Genomic DNA, 23,692 nt, shown 5'->3' with positions numbered 1-23,692 from the left:
TGTGTGTGGGGCTTGTGTATGTGGGGTTGTGTGTGTGGGGTGTGTGTGTGTGGGGCATGGGGTTGTGTGTGGGGCTGTCTGTGTGGTTGTGTGTTGGGGCTGTCTGTGTGGTTGTGTGTGTGGGTTTGTGTGGTGTTTTGTGTGATGTGTGGGGGTTGTGTAGTTGTGTGGGGTTGTGTGGTTTTGTGGGGTTATGTGTGGGTTGTGTGTGGGGAGATGTGTGTGTGGGGTGGTTGTCTGTGTGGGGTTGTGAGTGGGGTTTATGTGTGTGGGGGGTTGTGTGTAGGGGGTTGTGTGTGGGGATTGTGTGTGTGGGTGTGTGTGTGGGGGGTTGTGTGTGGGGGGGGTTGTGTGTGGTGGGGGTGGGGGGTTGTGTGGTTGTGTGTGTGGTTGTGTTTTTGTGTGTGGTTGTGTTTTTGTGTGTGGTTGTGTGTGTGGGGGGATGTGTGTGTGTGGGGGTGGTTGTGTGTGGGGGGGTCGTGTGTGGGGGGGGTTGTGTGTGGGGGTTTGTGTCTGTGTGTGGTTGTGTGTGGGGGGGTTGTGTGTTTGTGTGTATGGGGGGTTGTTTGTGTGGTATGTGGTGTGTGGGGTTGTGTGTGGGGGGTTATGTGAATGGGGGTTGTGTGTGGGGGGTTGTGTGTGTGGTTGTGTGTTTGGTTGTGGGGGTTGTGGTGTGTGTGCTTGTGGTTGTGTGTGTGGGGTTGTGTGTGGGGGGTTGCGTGCGTGGGGGGTTGTGTGTGCAGTTGTGTTTGTGTATGGGGTTGTGAGTATGTGGGGTATGTGTGGGGTTCTGTGTGTGTGGGGGTTGTGTGGTGTGTGGGGGGTTGTGTGTGGGGTTGTGTGCTGTGTGCTGTGTGGGGTTGTGTGTGTGTGGGGGGGTTGTGTGTGTGGTTGTGTTTTTGTGTGGGGTTGTGTGTGGTTGTGTGTTTGTGGTTATGGGGTTGTGTGTGGGTGTGAGCATGTGGGGTTGTGTGTGTGGGGGCAGTTCTGTGTGTGTGGGGGTGTGTGTGGGGGTGTGTTTGTGGGGTTGTGTGGTGTGTGTATGTAGGGTTGTGTGTATGTTTGTGTGGTGTTGAGTGTGTGGGGGTTGTGTGTGGGGGTTTGGGTGTGGGGGGTTGTGTGTGTGGGGGTGTGTGTGTGGGGCGTGGGGTTGTGTGTGGGGCTGTCTGTGTGGTTGTGTGTTGGGGCTGTGTGTGGGGGTGTTGTGTGGTTGTGTGGGGTTGTGTGGGGTTATGTGTGGGGTTATGTGTGGGGTTGTGTGTGGGGGATGTGTGTGGGGTTGTGAGTGGGGTTTGTGTGTGGGGGGTTGTGTGTGGGGGGTTGTGTGTGGGGTGGTTGTGTGTGTGTGTGGGGTGTGTGTGTGGGGTTGTGTGTGTGGGGGTTGTGTGTGTGGGGTGGGTGTGTGTGGTGTGGGTGTGGTGTGGGGGTGTGGTTGTATGTGTGGTTGTGTTTTTGTGTGGGGTGTGTGTGTGTGTGGGGGGTGGTTGTGTGTGGGGGGGGTGTGTGTGTGGGGTTGTGTGTGGGGGGGTTTGTGTGTGTGGGGTTGTGTGTGTGTGTTTGGGTTTGTGGGGGTGGGGGTGGGGTTGTGTGTGTGGTGTGTGTGTGGGGTTTGTGTGTGTGTGGGAGGTTGTGTGTGTGGGGTTGTGTGTGTGGGGTTGTGTGTGTGGGGTTGTGTGTGTGGGGGGTTGTGTGTGTGTGTGTGAGGTTGTTTGTGTATGGGGTTGTGTGTGGCGGTTGTGTGTATGGGTTTGTGTGGTGTGTGGGGTTGTGTGTGGGGGGTTGTGTGTGTGGGGATGTGTGTGTGAGTGTGTCGGGTTGTGTGTGTGTGGGTTGGTTGTCTTTGTGTGGGGTTGTGTGGGTGGGGTTGTGTGTGTGGGTGGGGTTGTGTGTGTGGGTTGTGTGGGGGGTTTGTGTGTGTGGGGGTCGTTGTGGTGTGGGGGGTTGTGTGTGGGGGTTGTGTGTGGGGGGTTGTGTGTGTGGTGGGGTTGTGTGTGTGGGGAGTGGGGGGTTGTGTGTGGGGGGTTGTTTGTGGGTGTGGGTGTGGGGTTGTGTGAGGGGTTTGTGTATATGGGGTTGTGTGTGTGGGGGGTTGTGTGTGTGTGGGGTGGGGGTTTGTGTGGTTGTGTGTGTGGTTGTGTGGTTGTGTGTTTGTGTGTTTGTGTGTGGTTGTGGGGTAGTGTGTGTGGTTGTGTGTGGGGGTTGTGTGTGGGGGGGTTGTGTGTGTGGGGGGTTGTGTGTGGGGTTGTGTGGGGGGGGTTGCGTGTGTGTGTGGGGTTGTGTGTGTGGGGTTGTGTGTGTGTGGGGTTGTGGGTGGGGGGTTGTGGGTGGGGGGGTTTGTGTGTGTGGGTCTGTGTGGTGTGTGGGGTTGTGTGTGTGGTGTTGTGTGTGTGGGGGTGTGGGGGTGTCTGTGGGTGGTTGTGCGGTTGTGTGTGTGGTTGTGTGCGTGTGTTGGTGTATGGTTGTGTGTGTGGGGGTGTTGTGTGCGTGGGGGGTTGTGTGTAGGGGGGGTTGTGTGTGTTTGGGTGTGTGGGGGGGTTGTGTTTGTGGGGTTGTGTGTGTGGGGGGTTGTGTTTGTGGGGGGGTTGTGTGTGTGTGTGGTTATGGGGTTGTGTGTTGGGGGTTGTGTGTTGGGATGTGTGTGGGGGGTGGGGGGTGTGTGGTTGTGTTTGGTTGTGTGTGGGGTTATGTGTGTGGTTGTGTGTGGGGGGTCGTGCTGTGTGTGTGGGGGGGTTGTGGTTGTGTGTGTGGGGTTGTGTGTGTGTGGGGTTGTGTGTGTGTGGGTTGTGTGTGAGTGCATTGGGTTGTGTGAGTGTGTGGGGTTGTGTGTCTGGGGGGTGGTGTGTGTGGGGGGTTGTGTGTGTGGTGGTTGTGTGTGGGGGGTTGTGTGCGTGGGAGGTTGTGTGTGGGGTTGTGTGTGTGGAGTTGTGTGGGGGGGGGTGTGTGTGGGGTTGTGTGTGTGAGTGTGTGTGGTTGTGTGTGTGGGGGTTGTGTGTGGGGGTTGTGTGTGTGGAGGGGGTTGTGTGTGGGGGGTTTATGTGTGGGGGGTTGTTTGTGTGGGGTTGCGTGTGTGTGGGGGGTTGAGTGTGTGGGAGGTTGTGTGTGGGGGGTTGTCTGTGGGGTTGTGTGTGAGTGCATTGGGTTGTGTGAGTGTGTGGGGTTGTGTGTTGGGGGGTGGTGTGTGTGGGGGGTTGTGTGTGTGGGGGTTGTGTGTGGGGGGTTGTGTGCGTGGGAGGTTGTGTGTGGGGTTGTGTGTGTGGAGTTGTGTGGGGGGGGTGTGTGTGGGGTTGTGTGTGTGAGTGTGTGTGGTTGTGTGTGTGGGGGTTGTGTGTGGGGGTTGTGTGTGTGGAGGGGGTTGTGTGTGGGGGGTTTATGTGTGGGGGGTTGTTTGTGTGGGGTTGCGTGTGTGTGGGGGGTTGAGTGTGTGGGAGGTTGTGTGTGGGGGGTTGTGTGTGGGGTTGTGTGTGTGGGGTGGGTTGTGTATGTGTGGTAACAGAATGGGATGGGAGGGGAGTTGAGGCGGTGAATGCGATGGAAGGGAAGGGGGTGTGACAGAGGGGAGAGGATTAAAGAGGTAAACAAGAAAGTAATGGAAATAAAGGGGGAGGCGAGTGGAACATGGAGGGAGAAGGGTAGTGGGAGGGTGGAGTAAATGGAAAGAAGGGATGGGTTAGGGAAGGGCGGGGGAAGGGAATGGAAAGGAAAGAAAGAATGAGGGGAAGAAGGCGTAGAAGAGAAATGAGGTGAAAGGCATGGAAAGGAAGCGAGAAGGGAGGGGAAAGGGCAAATGAGAGAGAGGGAGGTGAGGGGAAGGGTAGTGAGGGGAAGGGTAGGGTATGGAAGAAGGGATGGGTGAGGGGAAAGGGGAAGGAATGGTGACTAGGAGGGGAGGTTAAGGAGGAATACGGAAGAAATGATGTGTAAGTGGAAGGGGAGCAGAAAAGGAGCAGAGGAGATGGGAACAGATTGGAAGGGAAAGAGGCTGTGTATGGGAGGGAATGGAGGGGAAGGGAAGGGATGGGGTGGAGATGGAAAAGGAGATGAGAGAGTGCAGGATGGAACCGGAATGAATTGAATGGGAAGGGGAGAGTATTAAAGAGTGATGGAGAAAAAGGAAACTTAAAAGGGGAGAAGGGGATAGGAGAGGAGAGATAGGAATGTTAGGCAGAGAAGGAAAAACGGGAAAGAGAAAGGAAGAGGAAAGGGAAGTTTCAAGTCAGTATCAAGTCAGTATCAAGTCAGTATCAAGCCAGTATCAAGTCAGTATCAAGCCAGTATCAAGTCAGTATCAAGCCAGTATCAAGTCAGTTTAAAGTTTGGATTCAAGTTCGGTATCAGTTTGGTTTCAAGTTCGTTTTTCATTTGGTTTCTATACTCACCTTGTCCCTTTCCCCCAGCCCCGACCAGTTCTTTTGGAGCCTGTGAATCCCTGGCCCCCTCGGCCTCTCGGGGGCCTCGGCTCCGGCCGCCAGCAGGGGTCCTCTCCGTCCGGTGCTCATGAGTGCAATGCCGCGGCTGCCTGGTTACCAGCCTTGTATACCACGGACACGTCACAATAGAGACCTTCAACCTGTCATCATGCATCACTGCTTTATGGGCGATGACAAGTGTTGCATGCGCTGTAAGAGGGGGAGCAGCCGAGACACGGCTTTAATTCAATTTCTTAAGAAAAAAAGAAAAAACCTATTAAATCACGAAATGATCCTGTGATGAACCTCAAAGACGATCTAATCCTGCCCGACCTTCTGCCCCCTCAGTGGCCTCTCCTTGTCTCTGCTGCGGCGGAGACCTCCCCTCTGCACTTAGCCTCGACCTCGTGACATCACATTAGAGGGCTTGGGACGTCACAGGTGTTCCATCCACAGGATTCTGTAGCTGGTGCTAGCGTGGCCCTCATGACATCACAGTGGGGCCTGGCTCGTCACAGGTGTTCCATCCACAGGATTCTGTAGCTGGTGCTAGCCTGGATCTCGTGACATCACAGTGGAGGGCCTGGCACGTCACAGGTGTTCCATCCACAGGATTCCCCTGCTGGTGCTAGCCTCGACCTCGTGACGTCACAGTGGAGGGCCTGGCTCGTCACAGGTGTTCCATCCACAGGATTCCATTGATGGTGCTAGCCTCGACCTCGTGACGTCACAGTGGAGGGCCTGGCACGTCACAGGTGTTCCAGCCACAGGATTCTGCTGCTGGGAATGCACGGGCCTTTTATATGAATTTTAAATGTGGAGTTTTCGTTTAAAATAAATATTTTCGACATTAGCCGCATTGTTCTGCAGCAGGTGCGCAACGAAGGTTGGGCTGATACACCCCCCCCCCCCCCCCTCCGTCAGCTGGCGTGGGCTGGACTCATATGTGTGCCCTTTCGCACATTATTTCCATCAATCACTTGTTAATTGTTTGGTTGTGTTTGGTAGTAATGGTTAGTAGTGATTTCTTAAAGGTTTTGTATAGTAAAGTTTATTGTTACTTAACATAAAACTAACATGAGCTGATTCTAGTAAAGGCCTTTTTTAGTGGTCGGAGTTTGTGGTGTGCTGAAGCACTTTGGTGTTTTATATTGAGCTGGGTGGTCAGTTGTCCATTGGCCCGGTCTAGGGAGATTGTTTTCTGGCAGCATCACTAGTCTGGTAAAAGATACTGATGCAATGTGTGTAGTAGATTTATGTTATGATTATCTGAATGCCTCCAAGGCGTATGTTGATGAGTTGCTTGGGTAGAGCTGTAGAGCTGGCAGCACTTTGCCAACTATATACAGCGCCTGGATACCCCCAGGGGGTGATAAGTAGCGCTATAAAAATACCGTCTGCTTGATTGATGGATATGACTTTGGTGTTCTGGTGTGCAGTCAGTGAAGCTATCTGTTGTGTTTGAGAAAAGAAGATAATGAATCTAGTAAATAAGGTGTTATGTAGGGGGTATTGTTGCAAAAAATAAAGTTACTGTGTGATGGGAGGTAGGATCAGAGAAGCAAAGCAGGAGAGAGGGAGTGACCAAAATGAATTCAGTGTGTGTGTGTCTGTATGAGGCAGGTTTGCAGTCTTTTTTGGGCCTACCTCTTTGCAGAGTGCCTGTCTTAGCAGATGTTCCAGGGGTTGTCAGACACTCTTCTGGGACTCTCCTCTCTGGAGAGCTATTTTGGATCAGTAGCTCAAAAGTAGCAGCTCAGACATTCTGCTCACTTCAACAGGAAGGAGAGAACAAGTTGAGAGAGCCGGAAAAGCAAGAAGAGACCAGAGTAGGGAAAAAAACTGAGATAAAAATGAAAAGGTAGATAAACTAGGAAGCAGATACCAGCAAAAATATGAACGAAATGAGCATGTTAGCGAGGGAACTAGAGCTCTAAAAGATGGGCAGTAAATGGAAAAGAACGAACATTATTTATAAATTGCTAAAAGTGTGTTAAAAATGTGATTTAGGCGCCTCGTGATTGTGACCTTTCAAGAGTTATAGAAGTAATTTGCAGTTGAGTGGCGATTTTTAAAGGAGAGGGGGAGGGGGGGGGGGGGGGGTAAATGCACCATATGCAGAGATTATTTATAATTTGTTTGTCCCAGGTTCTGGTCATCTTCCTTTATGAAAGTGGGTACATTCAGATTCTGCACATATCTGTGTTACCTTTGTATCAAAACTCCCACTTCTAAAAACGTAGCTCCATTCCTCTAGTTCACTGCCAGTTGGAGCTTTGTATCAGGGTATAGGGGTTAAAATGAGCGAACTTGAAAAATAAATTAAAACATACTATATGGCACCATTTCACTCCCAAGATTACCTCAGTCTGTTCAAACTCTAGACATGTTTGTGCTACTATTAAAAACACTTTGAAGTTGTCTGTTTTGGTTCATGTAAGATTTAGGTATTACGTAGGACAAGTGGTTTTCTCTAAAGGGCGTGCAGATTTCTGAATTATTTTGCTCTTTAAAAGACTTCCACCCCCCTGAACGGCCTCTTTTTTAGGTCGAGGACCTAAAGGCTGCGCTTGCGCAGTCTGGGGTCGGAGATTTAATTTCTCTTAGTGTGCTGTTTAACCCGCCTTCCTGCCCCGTCTCTCCTCCATTGGCTGGCTTCCTAAACGGAGGCCAGCCATTGGAGGAGAGATGCATCACTCCAATTTAGCCCCGTCTTTTTCGGATTCGGGGGCGTAAGTTTTGCTGTTCTTTAGCTCGTGACGTCGTCCGTCACTCGACAGAAAAACACGCCCCGAATCCGAAAAATTTCGGACGCTTGAGGCCGCCATTTTGCTGCTGGTAAGGTTGAGGTAGGCTGCTCTCGCTTTCCTCGTTCCCGCCGTCTTTTTTCCCGCCCCCTCCCGCTGTCCGTGTCTTTGTTCCCCGCCCGCTGATGAGATCGTCTCGCTGTCCTCCCCTTCTTGTCTTTTTCCCGCCCCCCTCCCGGCACTCAATAGAGCTCTTGAACACAAGTCTGAGCTGCTGATAGTCTGGTGTCTGCAGCCCGCCCGCACAGGATCTCAGCGTCGGGGAGGGGGGGGCGCTAGACTGGAATGCGGGTAGCAGCTGGTATACGGCGCTCTGTCAACATACATTGCCCCCTGCCTACCTCCTCCACTCCTGGCTCAGCTCCCCCTCGTATCCGGGCTCCCATGCAGTGCCCTCAGTGTCTTATGCGGTCCAGAGACAGCACTAAGCCTGTAATACTGTCTTCAGCAGGCGTGAAGTCGGAACCTGAGCCTGAGACCATTGCGGAGGGGAGCGCTGCCGAGGGGCCGTGTCCTGCTGATTTGGGAGCTGGGTTGGCCGGCTCACATGCACGCTATTACAGGCGTCTGGTACCGGAGCCAGCTTACAGGGGGCATTTCGCAAATCTTACTTCCTCACCTAGTGTACAGAGCTGAGGCGCTATGGGGAGCTGTGTAGCGTCTTTTTTAATTTTTTTGCATTAAATGCCACACCCACACAGAGCTAGTATAGGGATTTACGAGCCCGGGCCTGCTGCTGACGGACTCTCTCTTTGTCCCTCAGTAATGTTCCCTCCGTGCGCTGATTGTGCGCGCTGAATCTGCACTCGGCCGGAGCACCCCTGCTCGTCTGTGGTGGCACATTTACTGCTCATCTTGAGTGAGGGTTAAACGCATGATCCGTGCTGCCCCCCCCCTGCTGCTCCCCCCCGCTGCTCCCCCCTGCTGCTCCCCCGCTGCTCCCCCCGCTGCTTCCCCTCCCCCAGCTGCTCCCCCCCAGCTGCTCCCCCCTGCTCCTCTGTGCCCTTACACGCACCTCCTCTGCTTCACTCTCCTTCATCTTTTATTTGAGTGTTGTGTTTGCACCGCCTAGTTCTTACCCGCACAAGTGGAGCCCCCCCCCCCCGACCTGCCCTTTCACCCTTGCCCTTTAAGGTTCGCACCTCCTCGGCAGACGAGTGCACATTAGCAAAGTATCTCTCGCTCACGTGCATTTCTTGGTGAGACTGAAGGCAAGTGCGAAACCTTTGTTATTTAACAAACACGCCCCTTTTTCCCCACAAACTAGTTTGCTACTTAAATGCCCCCAAACTAGCATTTGGCAGCTCTTCCTGACACAACGCCACACCTGGACAGCAGCGACGCTCAAAGCTCCACCGCCTTTGCTTTACACACAGTAAGTTTACAATGTTTACTTGTGATCTCAGCGCAGGCTTCACCCCGCTGCAGCATTCGAGGGTCGGGGGAACTGGGGGCCGTGTTTGTTTTTATTAATAATGTATCAGCTTAGGGGCCCCCTCTCAGCACCCCCCCCACCCCGGCCCTTGAGCTTACACCGCGCTATTGTGCCAGCCACACTGCCCCCCCCCCCCGGGCCCTGCCCCGTCACCCGGCACTCCTTCTTGTCACCCCCAGTCCCCCCCGGGCCCTGCCCCATCCCCCGGCACTCATTCTTGTCACCCCCAGGCCCCCCCGGGCACTGCCCCATCCCCCGGCGCTCCACAGTTTTAGGGTCAGAGTCCTTTGCTGCAAAGGCTCTTACGCTGCACCCTGTTTGAACATGGATGTAGGAAGTTCGGAAGAGTACTGAAGACCAAATTGTTCTGCTCTGTGTAGGAATCATCAATCGTAAACTAATTGACGTATTTCTTTTCCCCGCCACCTGCTCATTCTCCAATTCTCCTCTGTGTTTGACCCTTAGTACTCTGAAATACGACCTTGGCAGCCGGAGTGCCATACTAAAGAACATATTATAAAATAAACCAAATAAATATTAGACGAGGGTTTATGTTCTGGTTTTCGAAATTTGTGTAGTCAATCCAGGTGAAGAAGAGTTGCACTTGAAGACTGAGTTGTTGAAATTCTTTCACATGTTGGAGGCTCCTCATACGAACTTTGGACATGTTCTTTTGGTCAGCACCAGCCCATAGGCAGCCTAGGAATGGTATGGGCCAGTAGGACCAGATAAGAGGTGTGTTCGATCACGCCCTATCCCCTCAATGTTTCTTAAGATGGGTTCTGTGAGTAAAGGAAGTGATTGCTTTGGGAACAGTTATATTATGTATTTTCTGTGTCACTTACAATCTGTGTTTTTATAGTGAATTTCCTGATTTTACTTCAAGCGGAATTGTTGCTGTTTGTGGTAATTTAGATTAAATGTGGAAGTATGTTTTCAGGAATTTGAAGCCATAAATTACTACTTAAGTGGAAAAAAGAAGATAATCCGAGTCACAATAATAAAGTTAATGAGTTGTAAGCACTTTAGTATTAATTCAGACAGGGAAGTTCCTGGTACCTTATTCCAGTGCTGGGTTCAGATAAGGCCCATAAATAAACTGAGTAACGTAGTCTGCCTATGCAATAATCTTCTGAGGAGCGCATTTCCGGTTGCTAGTGACACATTAAAGCAGTGTCCCCGTGCCATTTGGACAAAGAAGAAGGAAGCAGCCGCAGGATCAATCTGTGGGCAGAGTGCCAGCCTTGTGAACTGCATAGTTCTGAGTCAATAAAGGGCTGCGTCAGCCTCTCATCTTTCTGAGGTCGATTCAACAAGTATCATAGTGTAAAAGTCTCCCATTCAAGGACCTAGCTATAATTCAGTTTGTGATGCTCACACGGTAGATATGTCTTATAGTTATTAATATTTGTAAAGCCAAAAACATGGCATGTTTTTAAATAAAGCTGCAGTGATTCTTTCTGATGGGCAAATATTTAGAGGACGAAACTGCATAACCATATAGATATTGGTGTTTATATAGATCTTTCATTGATTGATTGATTGTGTGGGTGGCTCTATGTGAATGACTATGTGTGGGTGGCTCTGTATGTGTGTGTGGGTGGCTTTGTGTGTGTGGCTCTGTGTGGGTGCAAATGCAATAGGTCTTGCATTTGCGAGAGATTAAGCTATAGTTTTCTTGCCTTCTGCCCCCTGATTGCACTTGTTTTTCTTGCCTTCGCTCCCCTGATTGCACTCGTTTTTCTTGCCTTCTGCCCCCTGATTGCACTCGTTTTTCTTGCCTTCTGCCCCTTGATTGCACTAGTTTTTCTTGTTTTGTAGGTGGCTCTATGTGTGGGTGGCTCTGTCTGTGTGAGGGTGTCTCTGTGTAGGTGGCTCTGTGTGTGTGGGTGGCTCTATGTGAATGACTCTGTGTGGGTGGCTCTGTATGTGTGTGCGTGTGTGGCATTGTGTGGGTGTAAATGCAATAGGTCATGCATATGCGAGCGATTAAGCTATTGGCATTGTAAATGACAATGCCATTTATTTAACGATTAAGCTATTGGCATTGTAAATGACAATGCCATTTATTTATGATTTAAAAAAAAAAAAAAGGTCATGAGCAATGCCAATAGCGCTACCTTTAATAATGCTGTTAGAAATGGGATCCCTGGTTGGCCAAGGCTTGCGCCAAAGCCAGGCAGAAATCACCATTTCTAGTTAGGGTAGGGAAGTCACCCACCAAGACAACCCCTGCTCACCCCCTTGGTAGCTTGGCACGAGCAGTCAGGCCTATCTCGGAGGTCATGTGTAAAGCATTTGCGCAAGCACCCCCAGCAACAACCTCCCGGGCCCCCCACAAAAGGAACTCCACACAAGATACATATGAAAAATAGACTTTGTATTGAAAGACATACTTAGGGATAAATACACAATATACAAGGTGCCAGGGGCACCGACAGGGTTTACACGGGAATATATACAGGACAGGGCCAGGGGACCACTGCCAGGAATATGCACATGATGGAACTGGCATGAGAACACATAACAACTGGGAGCTTCCTAGAACTAGTACTAGAACACATAATAACCAGGAGCATCATGGAACTAGCAGTAGAACTCACTCTAACCAGGAGCAACATACAGGGGACATCGGATATTCAGGAGGGAAGGAAGGACAAGATACATAACACAACAGAGGCATCTTCGGAAGGGCCACTCATAATAGCTCTCAGAATCACATCACATTAGCCAATACTTTCACAGGCCAACTGGCCTTTCCGGGGCTAGGGCGCCCGATGTCACGATGTTCAGGACAGGCTGTAAGAAGTCAGTAATAAACCTACTCATAGCAGCTGCCCACAAAGTGCTGGGCAGCTGAGGGGCATCGTGGGAGCCTCGCAGGCTTGGGGGAAGAGCTGGGCCAGGAAGGAGCCTCTCGGGCTCGAGAACACGATGCTGGGCTGAGCCTCACAGACTCGAAGGGACAAAAGACACAAGGTGGAGCCTCTCGGGGCTCGAGAGCAAAGGGGCACGTGGGGCAAATGGGGGAGCCTCCCGGGGCTCATGAACAACGGGGGAGTCCCTCTCGGGGGACCCGATCTCACTGGGGCCCCACGGGCCATGACGGAGCCTCTCGGGGGTCGGGGACAAAGCTGTGGGCAGGCGGGGTCCCCCCTCGGGGGACCCGGCATCACTGGGGGCCCTACGGGCCTCGAGGCACAACAGGGGATTCACTGGAGGGGAGGGGCGGGCACCGGCAATGTGCCCCGACACCCCTCCTCTCTCTCTCTCACTCTGCAGCACTCACCGGTCTTGGTGCGCCGGTCCTCTCTGCGGCGCCAGCCTCCTCTCGCTCTCCGGGGCTCTACCTCACTCTCGGGAGCCCCGGGGGGGTCGGCAGCTTCTCGGGGCAATGCCGGAGCGCGGAGTAGGCTCCCGCCGCTCCTGCTTCGTCGCACTCCATGGGCCGGCCTCCCTCCTCTCCTCGGGCCGGCAGCCAATCACGGCACGGCCTGGGGGATGACGCTACGGAGGAATCCCGGGCCGGCAGCCAATACCAGCGCGGCCCGGGGATGATGCCACGAGGGTCCCGGCTGCGGCGGTGAACTCGGGGGAAATGACGAGGAGTGGGCTCCCTCGAAGAACACAGCAATTAGGGGGATAAGCGAGGTAGGCACTCGCTGGGGTTCAGGAATCTTCCTAAGCATGGGGCAAATGCCGGGTGGGCACCGGCTCGTTGAATAAAGCGCTCCCAGCGCTCGCCACAGCAATGAAGCGCTCCCAAGCGCTAGAGGTCAAAGAAAACAGCAAAGTCCATAGAAGAGTCCAGGACCTCAGGTGGATCACAGCAGCTCCTAGCAGGAAAAGGCCATCAGAAGTCCAGGAGCAGGGCAGGGCCCAGTGAGGCAAGCCAACCCTGAGCCCAAGCAGCAGCATGCCCCTGGCAGATTCAAGTTGGGAACAAGAACAATTTAGAAGAGGTCACAGCCTCTTTTTATACCTGAAATTCCTTTGTCTAAAGGTGCAGGGTGGGGGAGAAACCAGTCGCAGCTGGTTTTGGGAGTATCTTGTTATCCCCAGCCTCCCTTTCCATTCATCAGGCAGGCCAGGGTCATCAGACGCACCCCAGGGGGGTGGAGCCAGCATTGTGGGGGAAAGTCCAGCCCCATACAGGATACATATTTACAACAAGGGGTGGTGATGGACAGAGTCTCTGAATTAAGCAGAGTACTCTCACCCAGTCAAGAGATCAGGGCTAGATCCAACACCGTTTTTTAGCTCATTGCACCATCCCAGTTTCAGAACCTGGCTGTATGCAAATTAGTCTGTCCCTGGCCCAGTGCATCATGGGAACAGGGCAGACCAGACTACAAAAGCCAATTCTTACACTGGGAAGGAAACAAGCTTCCGGGGACCGGTTTCTGGCATTTCAGCCGTCTTCGGCCCGGCTTGCTTGAATCCTGATGGTGCAATGAGCAAGGGACTCACATCTGAGTATACCCTTCCCCGCTTAGGGTGGACAAAATTATTTACAACAAGGGGTGGTGATGGACAGAGTCTCTGAATTAAGCAGAGTACTCTCACCCAGTCAAGAGATCAGGGCTAGATCCAACACCGTTTTTTAGCTCATTGCACCATCCCAGTTTCAGAACCTGGCTGTATGCAAATTAGTCTGTCCCTGGCCCAGTGCATCATGGGAACAGGGCAGACCAGACTACAAAAGCCAATTCTTACACTGGGAAGGAAACAAACTTCCGGGGACCGGTTTCTGGCATTTCAGCCGTCTTCGGCCCGGCTTGCTTGAATCCTGATGGTGCAATGAGCAAGGGACTCACATCTGAGTATACCCTTCCACGCTTAGGGTGGACAAAATTATTTACAACAAGGGGTGGTGATGGACAGAGTCTCTGAATTAAGCAGAGTACTCTCACCCAGTCAAGAGATCAGGGCTAGATCCAACACCGTTTTTTAGCTCATTGCACCATCCCAGTTTCAGAACCTGGCTGTATGCAAATTAGTCTGTTCCTGGCCCAGTGCATCATGGGAACAGGGCAGACCAGACTACAAAAGCCAATTCTTACACTGGGAAGGAAACAAGCTTCCGGGGACCGGTTTCTGGCATTTCAGCCGTCTTCGGCCCGGCTTGCTTGAATCCTGATGGTGCAATGAGCAAGGGACTCACATCTGAGTATACCCTTCCACGCTTAGGGTGGACAAAATTATTTACAACAAGGGGTGGTGATGGACAGAGTCTCTGAATTAAGCAGAGTACTCTCACCCAGTCAAGAGATCAGGGCTAGATCCAACACCGTTTTTTAGCTCATTGCACCATCCCAGTTTCAGACTCCTGGAGCCAGGCTCCCCAGCCGGCTTCAGCCAATCACGCGCCAGCACACATACTGCACACACACACCCATGTCTAGAAGTGGCACTTCCCTTCTAGACACACACACGCCGCATACATCATCTTGCAGCATTCAATCACACGAGTCCATACATACCAGACCGAACCCTGTACCCCCCCACGCATCAGGAACTACCAGGGACACATACATTCCCCATGCATTCCTATGGGAGGGCAGGCCTCTCTCATCTACACGCACTCAGAGGGGGAATCACCATCCCCAGGTCACATATCACAAGCAAAAACTTCAGGGTGGACCTGCCAGAAGGCCCAGTCCAACACTACCCCCTTCCAGCCAAAACGCAGGGTAGGCCAATCACCACCGTGATGGACTTCCCTGCTTTGGGCGAGAGAACATGGACGTAGGCCAGCACTGCAGGGACACCCTCCAGTTCTACGCCACGTTGATCTATAAGACAAGCACATATTAAAAAAACAGTTTACCACTTTCTCCTCCACCTAGGGTCCGCACCCTCAGGCTGGCCAGAGGTCACGGGCAAGCTCGCCCCACCCTACCTCTACTTCTGAGGTTCCGTGCTCTCCCAGGAGAAGCACCCTCCAGAACACCTTCTCTCACCAGTCTCGGAACTCTCCCTCCACTGGTCTCCCATCTGGGAACTAATTTCACCGGATGCCCAGGGGTCAGACTCCTTCTGACCCCCTTCCGGTTCTGCACCCTCCCATGTAGAACAGGGTCCTTCCACTTAAGGTGGGCCCCACCTGCTCTCAGGGCAGTACCGCAACACTCAGCCAAGGATCCCTGCTAGGCCCGTACCGCCCCTTCTGGGAAACACAGGGTCTCTTCCCTTGGGGAGGAGCCCCACCTGCGTCCACAGGAGTACATCTAGAAGACAAACCGGCCAGGACACTGGCTACAGTCGCCCTGCCGTCCAGATCCGGAAACACCGACTACTGGCTCCCCAACCGCGGGCAGTACCCTACCGGCCAGATGCCTGGCGCACCAGGACTTCTCCAAGAGAAAAATGAAATCTAAGACTTCCTCTCCTCCTTCAGCAGGCAGAAGTTCCCTCTGGTACTAAGATGAGCCGCGACCACGTCAGCAGGGCTCAGTGTTCAGCTCTCCCCAAGGCAAGCCGCGACCCAGTCAGCAGGGCTTCCTTGTCCGGGATACAACTTAACATTCACTTCAGCAAGATGAGCCGCGACAACGTCAGCAGGGCCCAGTGTTCAGCTCTCCCCAAGGCAAGCCGCGACAGCGTCAGCAGGGCTTCCTTGTCCGGGATACAACTTAACATTCATTCAGCAAGATGAGCCGCGACAACGTCAGCAGGGCTCAGTGTTCAGCTCTCCCCAAGGCAAGCCGCGACAGCGTCAGCAGGGCTTCCTTGTCTGGGATACAACTTAACATTCATTCAGCAAGATGAGCCGCGACAACGTCAGCAGGGCTCAGTGTTCAGCTCTCCCCAAGGCAAGCCGCGATAGCGTCAGCAGGGCTTCCTTGTCTGGGATGCAACTTAACATTCATTCAGCAAGCTCCCCCTCTCAGAGAACTTACACTCCATTATTCAGCAAGCTCCCCCTCTCAAAGAACTTACACTCCATTACTCCGCACACTTCAACATTCATCCACACACCCTCCCCCGGACTGGTAAGACAGTTTTTACCGCCCCTGATTCTTCAACCTGACCCATGTGTCACAGGTACCATTACTCTAGGGAAGGGACAGGGACCACACACATTGGACACAATTTCGCTGCCACCACTGGATCCCACCCTTCTGGTGAATCCAGAAAACACATTGCACTTAGGGGGATGATCTACCCTCCCGAGCTAGGGACACCTAACTCACAGTGCACCAGAACCACATTTTCCACAGACACAGATACTTTTAGCAACTTAAACAATAATCCCTTTTCTTTGCGACCATCTAAAATGCCGAGTTTTGTAGTGAGGCCAGTTATCGCTGTGGTACTGCGCAAACACAAGTCCAAATCCCACCGCTAGCCACCAATGTTAGAAATGGGATCCCTGGTTGGCCAAGGCTTGCGCCAAGGCCAGGCAGAAATCACCATTTCTAGTTAGGGTAGGGAAGTCACCCACCAAGACAACCCCTGCTCACCCCCTTGGTAGCTTGGCACGAGCAGTCAGGCCTATGTCAGAGGTCATGTGTAAAGCATTTGCGCACGCATTCCCCAGCAACAACCTCCCGGGCCCCCCACAAAAGGAACTCCACACAAGATATATATGAAAAATAGACTTTGTATTGAAAGACATACTTAGGGATAAATACACAATATACAAGGTGCCAGGGGCACGGACAGGCTTTACACGGGAATATATACAGGACAGGGCCAGGGGACCACTGCCAGGAATATGCACATGATGCAACTGGCATGAGAACACATAACAACTGGGAGCTTCCTAGAACTAGTACTAGAACACATAATAACCAGGAGCTTCATGGAACTAGCAGTAGAACTCACTCTAACCAGGAGCAACATACAGGGGACATCGGATATTCAGGAGGGAAGGAAGGACAAGATACATAACACAACAGAGGCACCTTCGGAAGGGCCACTCATAATAGCTCTCAGAATCACATCACATTAGCCAATACTTTCACAGGCCAACTGGCCTTTCCGGGGCTAGGGCGCCCAATGTCACGATGTTCAGGACAGGCTGTAAGAAGTCAGTAATAAACCTACACGTAGCAGCTGCCCACAAAGTGCTGGGCAGCTGAGGGGCATCGTGGGAGACTCGCAGGCTCGGGGGAAGAGCTGCGCCAGGAAGGAGCCTCTCGGGCTCGAGAACACGATGCTGGGCTGAGCCTCACAGACTCGAAGGGACAAAAGACACAAGGTGGAGCCTCTCGGGGCTCGAGAGCAAAGGGGCATGTGGGGCAAATGGGGGAGCCTCTCGGGGCTCATGAACAACGGGGGAGTCCCTCTCGGGGGACCCGATCTCACTGGGGCCCCACGGGCCATGACGGAGCCTCTCGGGGCTCGGGGACAAAGCTGTGGGCAGGCGGGGTCCCCCCTCGGGGGACCCGGCATCACTGGGGGCCCTACGGGCCTCGAGGCACAACAGGGGATTCACTGGAGGGGAGGGGCGGGCACCGGCAATGTGCCCCGACGCCCCTCCTCTCTCTCTCTCACTCTGCAGTACTCACCGGTCTTGGTGCGCCGGTCCTCTCTGCGGCGCCAGCCTCCTCTCACTCTCCGGGGCTCTCCCTCACTCTCGGGAGCCCAGGGGGGGTCGGCAGCTTCTCGGGGGCAATGCCGGATCGCGGAGTAGGCTCCCGCCGCTCCTGCTTCGTCGCACTCCATGGGCCGGCCTCCCTCCTCTCCTCGGGCCAGCAGCCAATCACGGCGCGGCCTGGGGGATGACGCTACGGAGGAATCACGGGCCGGCAGCCAATACCAACGCGGCCCGGGGATGACGCCACGAGGGTCCCGGGCTGCTGCGGTGAACTCGGGGGAAATGACGAGGAGTGGGCTCCCTCGAAGAGCACAGCAATTAGGGGGATAAGCAAAGTAGGCACTCGCTGGGGTTCAGGAACCTTCCTAAGCATGGGGCAAATGCCGGGTGGGCACCGGCTCGTTGAATAAACCCATGCCCACCCTAAAACAAAAAAATCTCAATAACAAACTAGCACACGGATGAGTAGTGTCACTGTCCTGACCTGAAATCAAGGACAGGAGGAGCCACTAGAATAGCAGCCCCCAGAAGAGGTCTGGCAGCTGCGCAGTTGCTTAACCTACAGCGGGTTCCAAATGAGTTTGAGGACTCCGACCAGAACTGCAGCATTTCCTTTGAGACATTCTAGTCCCCTGTCCCATTCTACTCACCTGAAACAATCCACCTATGTCCCAGCACATACATGTTAAACGAGGAGCAGAACTGGCGACTGTGCAGTTCCTATTCAATAGTGTATATTTCCACATGCTAAATGAGAACATATGTTCGTTCAGCGTTGCTAACGGTGGCAATATGTGCCCAATAAATACATAAAAACTTCAAATAGAGTACTTGCAACCGGAAAGGTTAAAAGTTAAAGAAATGTTGGACATTGAGTGCATGTGTGCACATACCTTTCTTTGGTGAGATCACCGGCAGGTGGTTCTGTGACTGTCTCGCTCTCTCTCCCCGCCCTGTCACCCAAGCTTTTTTTTGCAGATGTATATAGCCCAAACTTGACCCAAAGGTATTGGAGAGCTTTACATGATTAGCATTTTAGTAAAGCACGCACTGTTACGTGTATTACTACACTTTTATGCTGGGACACCTACATGGTAATGGCTCCATGTCATTATTTCACACTGTGTTTTTAAAGGTTTCTTACGTTCGTATTGAGCTACGTAAAAAAAAAGTATCGGAACTGCTTTTAACTATGAGGAAAAATGCAAGTTTGTTTAGTAACGTTGATCCATTTGAGCTAGGCACAACAATTTTTGTAGAAATGTTCAAATCGTACACATATGGCAGAAAATCTGGCAAGTGTGATTAATCCATAATTACAATGAAAACGCCGTGCATGCAGAATGGCGTAACATCACTGGCAATAGCAACATGCTAACACTTACAGCTGAGGGGGGCTTTCACCAGAGACACCAAACAGGTCTGAAATGCAAAAGAAACACTCTTCCTTAAAAAGAAGCCCATAACAAGCACATGCCCCACCAAAAGAAGGTGTTCCAATCTATATATTTGTGTGGACTATTTAAAACGAATAAAGATGTAACAGCCATTATTCTCTTCTGTTATAATGAGAGGATATATAGTCAGCCACAAAGTTTCTGACTGTAGCATGAATTTGATCAGATTGCTTGAAATGAAAATCTTAGCAGCTGTTTTGACATTGATTTCTACTTTTCATCAAACAGATTTTTTTTAAGTCATTCGAATTTGAACGAGTTTTATTTTTTATTAGGCCATTCACACTCTAACCATCAAAAACGGACAAACTAAAAAGAAATTATTACTGTTACATACTTTTTCTGCAAGATAATTCTTTAGTTTAAAAAGAAACATTCACGTTCCAATAGGCCCACCGTTCTGATTTGTCCGTGAACCCCTCTGCCTGTGAGCTCCGTGCCTGGCCGGAGTAGTAAACAGAGTCATATATCAGGCGTCCGTATATAAGAAAGTTCTTTACCAGCAGGCCACGGTGTCCTTAGGGGCTGTCTGAAAAGCGGACAGGGTGGCACCTGAAAACCCTCCTTTCCATTGGGAAGCCAGCATTTACCATGAATGCTGACGCTACCCAATGGAAAGGAATGGCGGGGCTTAGAATCCCTTTTAGATTACAAGATCTCTCGGAGAGGTGTGGCATCAAAGCTGCCCCTCCCAGCCGAGACCTAAAAATCTCATTGACAAAGGGAGCCCCCAAAAGGCCTCTCTGGGCCATTGCTCATTGGGGCCAGATTTCCCAGTTCAGTGGAAATCGTGCAGCTGGTGTTCCCCAAGAATATGATAACCCTCTGAGCGCAGGTGTACACCATCTTAAGGGAAATTAGAGAGTCTTACTACTAAGGCCTCCTCCACCATGTCCAAAGACTTAGTTAAGGGGCCATATCGAGCAACTGATTCACATAAACACAAAAGAGGACCAGGGGAGATTTATAGACCTGCAGCTGTCCCCTCCCAATTATAATCACTATCACACAAAAAAACAACTGAGTCTGAAAGAAATATAGAAAGGATCTAACCTAACTGAACAGGGATGTATCCCTTTTTAAGGACAAATTCCACCAGAGGTGGCATGCTTCATCATTGGGATGTCCTCGCAACGTGACAGCTGATCACGGTGTTGGCTACAAATCCCTCACTAAGCAGGAGAAGCTCCTCTGATATTTTCAGAGTGTAATAGAAACCCTTTAGTGAGCTGGAGGATGGTGAGGTATGCAGAGCATGACTCCTAGACGCATGTACAACTTAATTTATGCGTGTCTGGGTCAGGGTTAAATGAAAAGACACTGAAGATGTTGATTAACCTTGTGTGTCACTATAGTAGATCAACATGTTTCTGCCTTTTAAACCCTCAGAAGAGGTGAATTGGCATTCATCAGGACCTGTGAGAAATGATTCTACTCAACAAGTGTATTAATAGACGGAAAACACAAAAGCAATAAGCTGTCCACTGTGTGGTTCAAAGCGGATCCACTTGCAATTGACCTGCATTTTGTTGTGTGTTGTGCCTCAGTTTGAGGGGCCTGGCGTGGGGCTCAGGGTGCGCTTGTGCTGGAGGCCCCTGGAAACTGTCCATTGACTGCCAGGCTCGAGGACAATCCAGCATGAATGCACCCTTAGTCCCATGCCAGGGCCCTCAAGGAAGAAAGCACTTTGAATTCTATCACTGGGTAGACCTGTCAGCCTCATACTAGGCATGCCACGCGTGTAAATATTGAGGAACCAGGCATTGAGGGCTTTAGGGATTATTTCACAGGAGACTTAATAATGTTAGAAGTAGGCTTTTCAACATGTGAACATTTTTTCCTTCTGATACCTGTTTGCTGGGTCTTAAAACCACAGCATTTCATGCTGCAACTGCAAACTTGATGCCATGTTTTTGTTTTTTTTAAATACCATTTTATTGAAATAAAGTAGAGCAGAGTCATCAATTCAATAGCATAGTGACATACAGAGATCAATACGATATGCATTGTACATTAGAATCACAGTATATCAGCGGGTATCGTGGTGTAAGGGTCCAGTTCTGTCCATGACCATGTCAGCGGTGGGGGAACTACAAATCTCTCCTCTGTAAATATTCCAGTGTTCCCATTTCTTGTCCCACTTTTTGGGACAGTCCCTGATTTTATAGACGGTCTTCTCAGCAAGCATCATCTAGAAGCCATGTATTTTTAAAGTCACTCATATGAGTGGTGTAATTCCCCAGTGCGCTTATGTGTGAAATCTAACTTTTATGCGAGTAGCAATGTTTCCTGCACAATTTTACCCTGGCCTTACATAGAGGTTAAATGTGCTAATTAAGGTTAGCCAATTTTTTTTTTGAGGGTCAGAGCACATACACTGGGTGGCATTTGTCAGCAATTCTAAGTCCATAAAAAAGAAAAGCCAGGAAGCATGACTTCCCAGCCATCTTGGCGCCCGCATATAGTGAGGGTTATTATCCGAGCTTGCATAAATCCTACCACCTGACTATGGGAGCCGTTGATGTGAATCCCATCTGTTAGGTGCCTCCCTGTGATAACGCGGTTGGAGAACTATCTAAGAGAAATATACTGTCTTGTTCCACCTGCCTCCTCCTGTGGGGGGCTTTTTTGATGAGCCACGCTGAGAGATTCTCCTCCCGCCTAGGGTGACCAACCATCTGTAAATTTCACGGACTGCCCGTTATTTGCGCCTCTTATCCGTTGTCTGTGATGATTTCTTTCACGGACGCCTTTTGTCTGTAATTCTGGACATTGGAGCGAGCTGTCCACCTGTAAGCAGCCTCGGAGTTCTTTAACTCTCCCTGCAGGGGCCAGCTCAAGCTCCTGCTGTGAACTCAAGGGCCTGCAGCAGCCTCTCCCCACTCTGACACAGACTGCTATCCTTCCATTATCATTCTGTTGCTGGCCTAATTATCGCATACAGAATGATAATGGCCTTCCCTGTGCATTTACAGGAACTTCTCCTGCCAGAGCTGAGGGCATGACATTCTGTTTTTGCTCAGGAGCCCCTGTCACCTCACCAATGGTCACGCTCTGGGGAGGTGGAGGTTGCATTTTGACACTTCTTACAGGGTTAGAGGCACATCCTTTAGATACCCTGTGTGCCAGCAATTTATAGGCTAAAAACATCACTTTAACTCTGATAACTAATGTATCTGAGAGAGAAAAAATCAGTTTGAGATTTCTGAGTTTTTGCTTGTCTGAGTTTTGACTCATCTTAAAGTAAGGCCGAGGGATAGTATGTCTCCAGCTAAAAAGAATGTGTAACATGCAGATCAAATATTTTTTTTATGTAGACAGCTTAGTGGGTTACTGTTTTTGTCATAGGTACCCTTTTGTTAATTGCAGTTCATAAGATACAATCATAATATAGCACAGTGAGCTCTGAACCAAAATCAAATAGCAGCATAGAAGCTGCAAGGCACAGGTTTACAGCCTTGTTTTTCCCTAATCTTTCATTATTCTAAGGTTCATAAACAGGGTTCATTTGGATAATAATAATGGTGCAAGTTGAGTAAATTATGCAGGAAGAAAAGGCAAATTATGTGGCATAATGCAACACCTTTTGTAAAAGTAGTACTTAATAATTTTGACATTTTAAAACTTGTTAACACAGTGTGGGCATAGATTGCACCTTATTAATATCAGTTTAACACCAAAATATAGCAACAAGTAACAGAAAGGTGTCCAGTCACCCCTTGGAAAGGGCCTTCCATTGTGCGGAAACGTGTTGCTACGTTTTTAGCAACTCTGGATCATTTGAGCTAAAATCTGCAGAATAGGTGGCAGATTATGTATTACTTGGTAAATGCAGCAAATCTATAATTAAGTCAAAATTTCAGCTGCAGGACAATTGAATAATTCCAGTGGCCCTGGTCTCAAGTAACTTTCATACAACCCAATGTGTCTGTATAATATGTGTGATATAACACACTCCAACACCCTACTTTACCCATGTACTCAGAAGCGTGGCTAGGTTACACCTTGTGTAAAACCAATATTTGAGTAACAGTATGACCGAAATTCTCCCCAAAATGCTCCAGGGAACGTAACGGGAACAGCCACCCACGTCCCAAGAGACCTCTGTGGCCAAAAGGACACAGAGGACATACAGTGAACAAAGTATCGCTCCGAGCAAAAAAACATTTAACATTCACAGTTAAACCATATCAGGTCAGTCCAATAAATTGTCCAAATTCAGGGTGTACTCAAATACATTTTTTTCTTTTAATTTTCTTGTTATCCTTTATCCTTATCATAAACGTAGTTATATTGTACAAAAATTCACAATAAATAAGTTGATGTAGATGACTTCGGCAAATGTAGCCAGTAGCCGACACGTGTTTCGTCTCGGGGAGATTCACCCGACGACTTCCTCAGGGCAAGCGCAAAATCTCTGGGAGCAAAGTCACCACATTCCAGGTAGAGCCTGTGTGTGGTCCTATATGATATGGGTCTATATGCTTTGTTCGCCCTAAGTTGGCAGGGTATGCCCAGTCGTGGGTCCCTTGCTCACTTTGCCACTCTATTCAAGCTAGCCTGGCTGATGATGGCTGATTGGCCAGAAACCGGTCCCAGGATGCTTGTTTCCGGTCCAGGGAAGGCATAGCTTGGCAGTTCGGGCTGGACTGTTCCCATGAGGCACAGGGTCAGACTGATTTGCATATGGCCATGTCTGAACTGGGGTGGCGGAGTGAGCTAAAGAATAATGATGGATTAAACCCAGATCAGTTGACTTGGGGTGAGTGCTTGCATTGTTCAACACTCCGTCCATCATCCCCTTTGGTTGTGCTTTGTTCGCCCTAAGTTGGCAGGGCATGCCCAGACGTGGGTCCCTTGCTCACTTTGCCACTGGATTCAAGCTAGCCTGGCTGATGACGGCTGATTAGCCATAAACCGGTCCCAGGAGGCTTGTTTCCAGTCCAGGGAAGGCATGGCTTGGCAGTTCGGGCTGGACTGTTCCCATGAGGCACAGGGTTAGACTGATTTGAATATGGCCATGTCTGAACTGGGGTGGCGGA

This window comes from Lissotriton helveticus, chromosome 1_1 (assembly GCF_964261635.1).
Source record: "Lissotriton helveticus chromosome 1_1, aLisHel1.1, whole genome shotgun sequence".
NCBI lineage: Eukaryota > Metazoa > Chordata > Amphibia > Caudata > Salamandridae > Lissotriton > Lissotriton helveticus.
The sequence above is the reverse complement of the archived record's forward strand: the minus strand, read 5'-3'. Positions refer to the sequence as shown.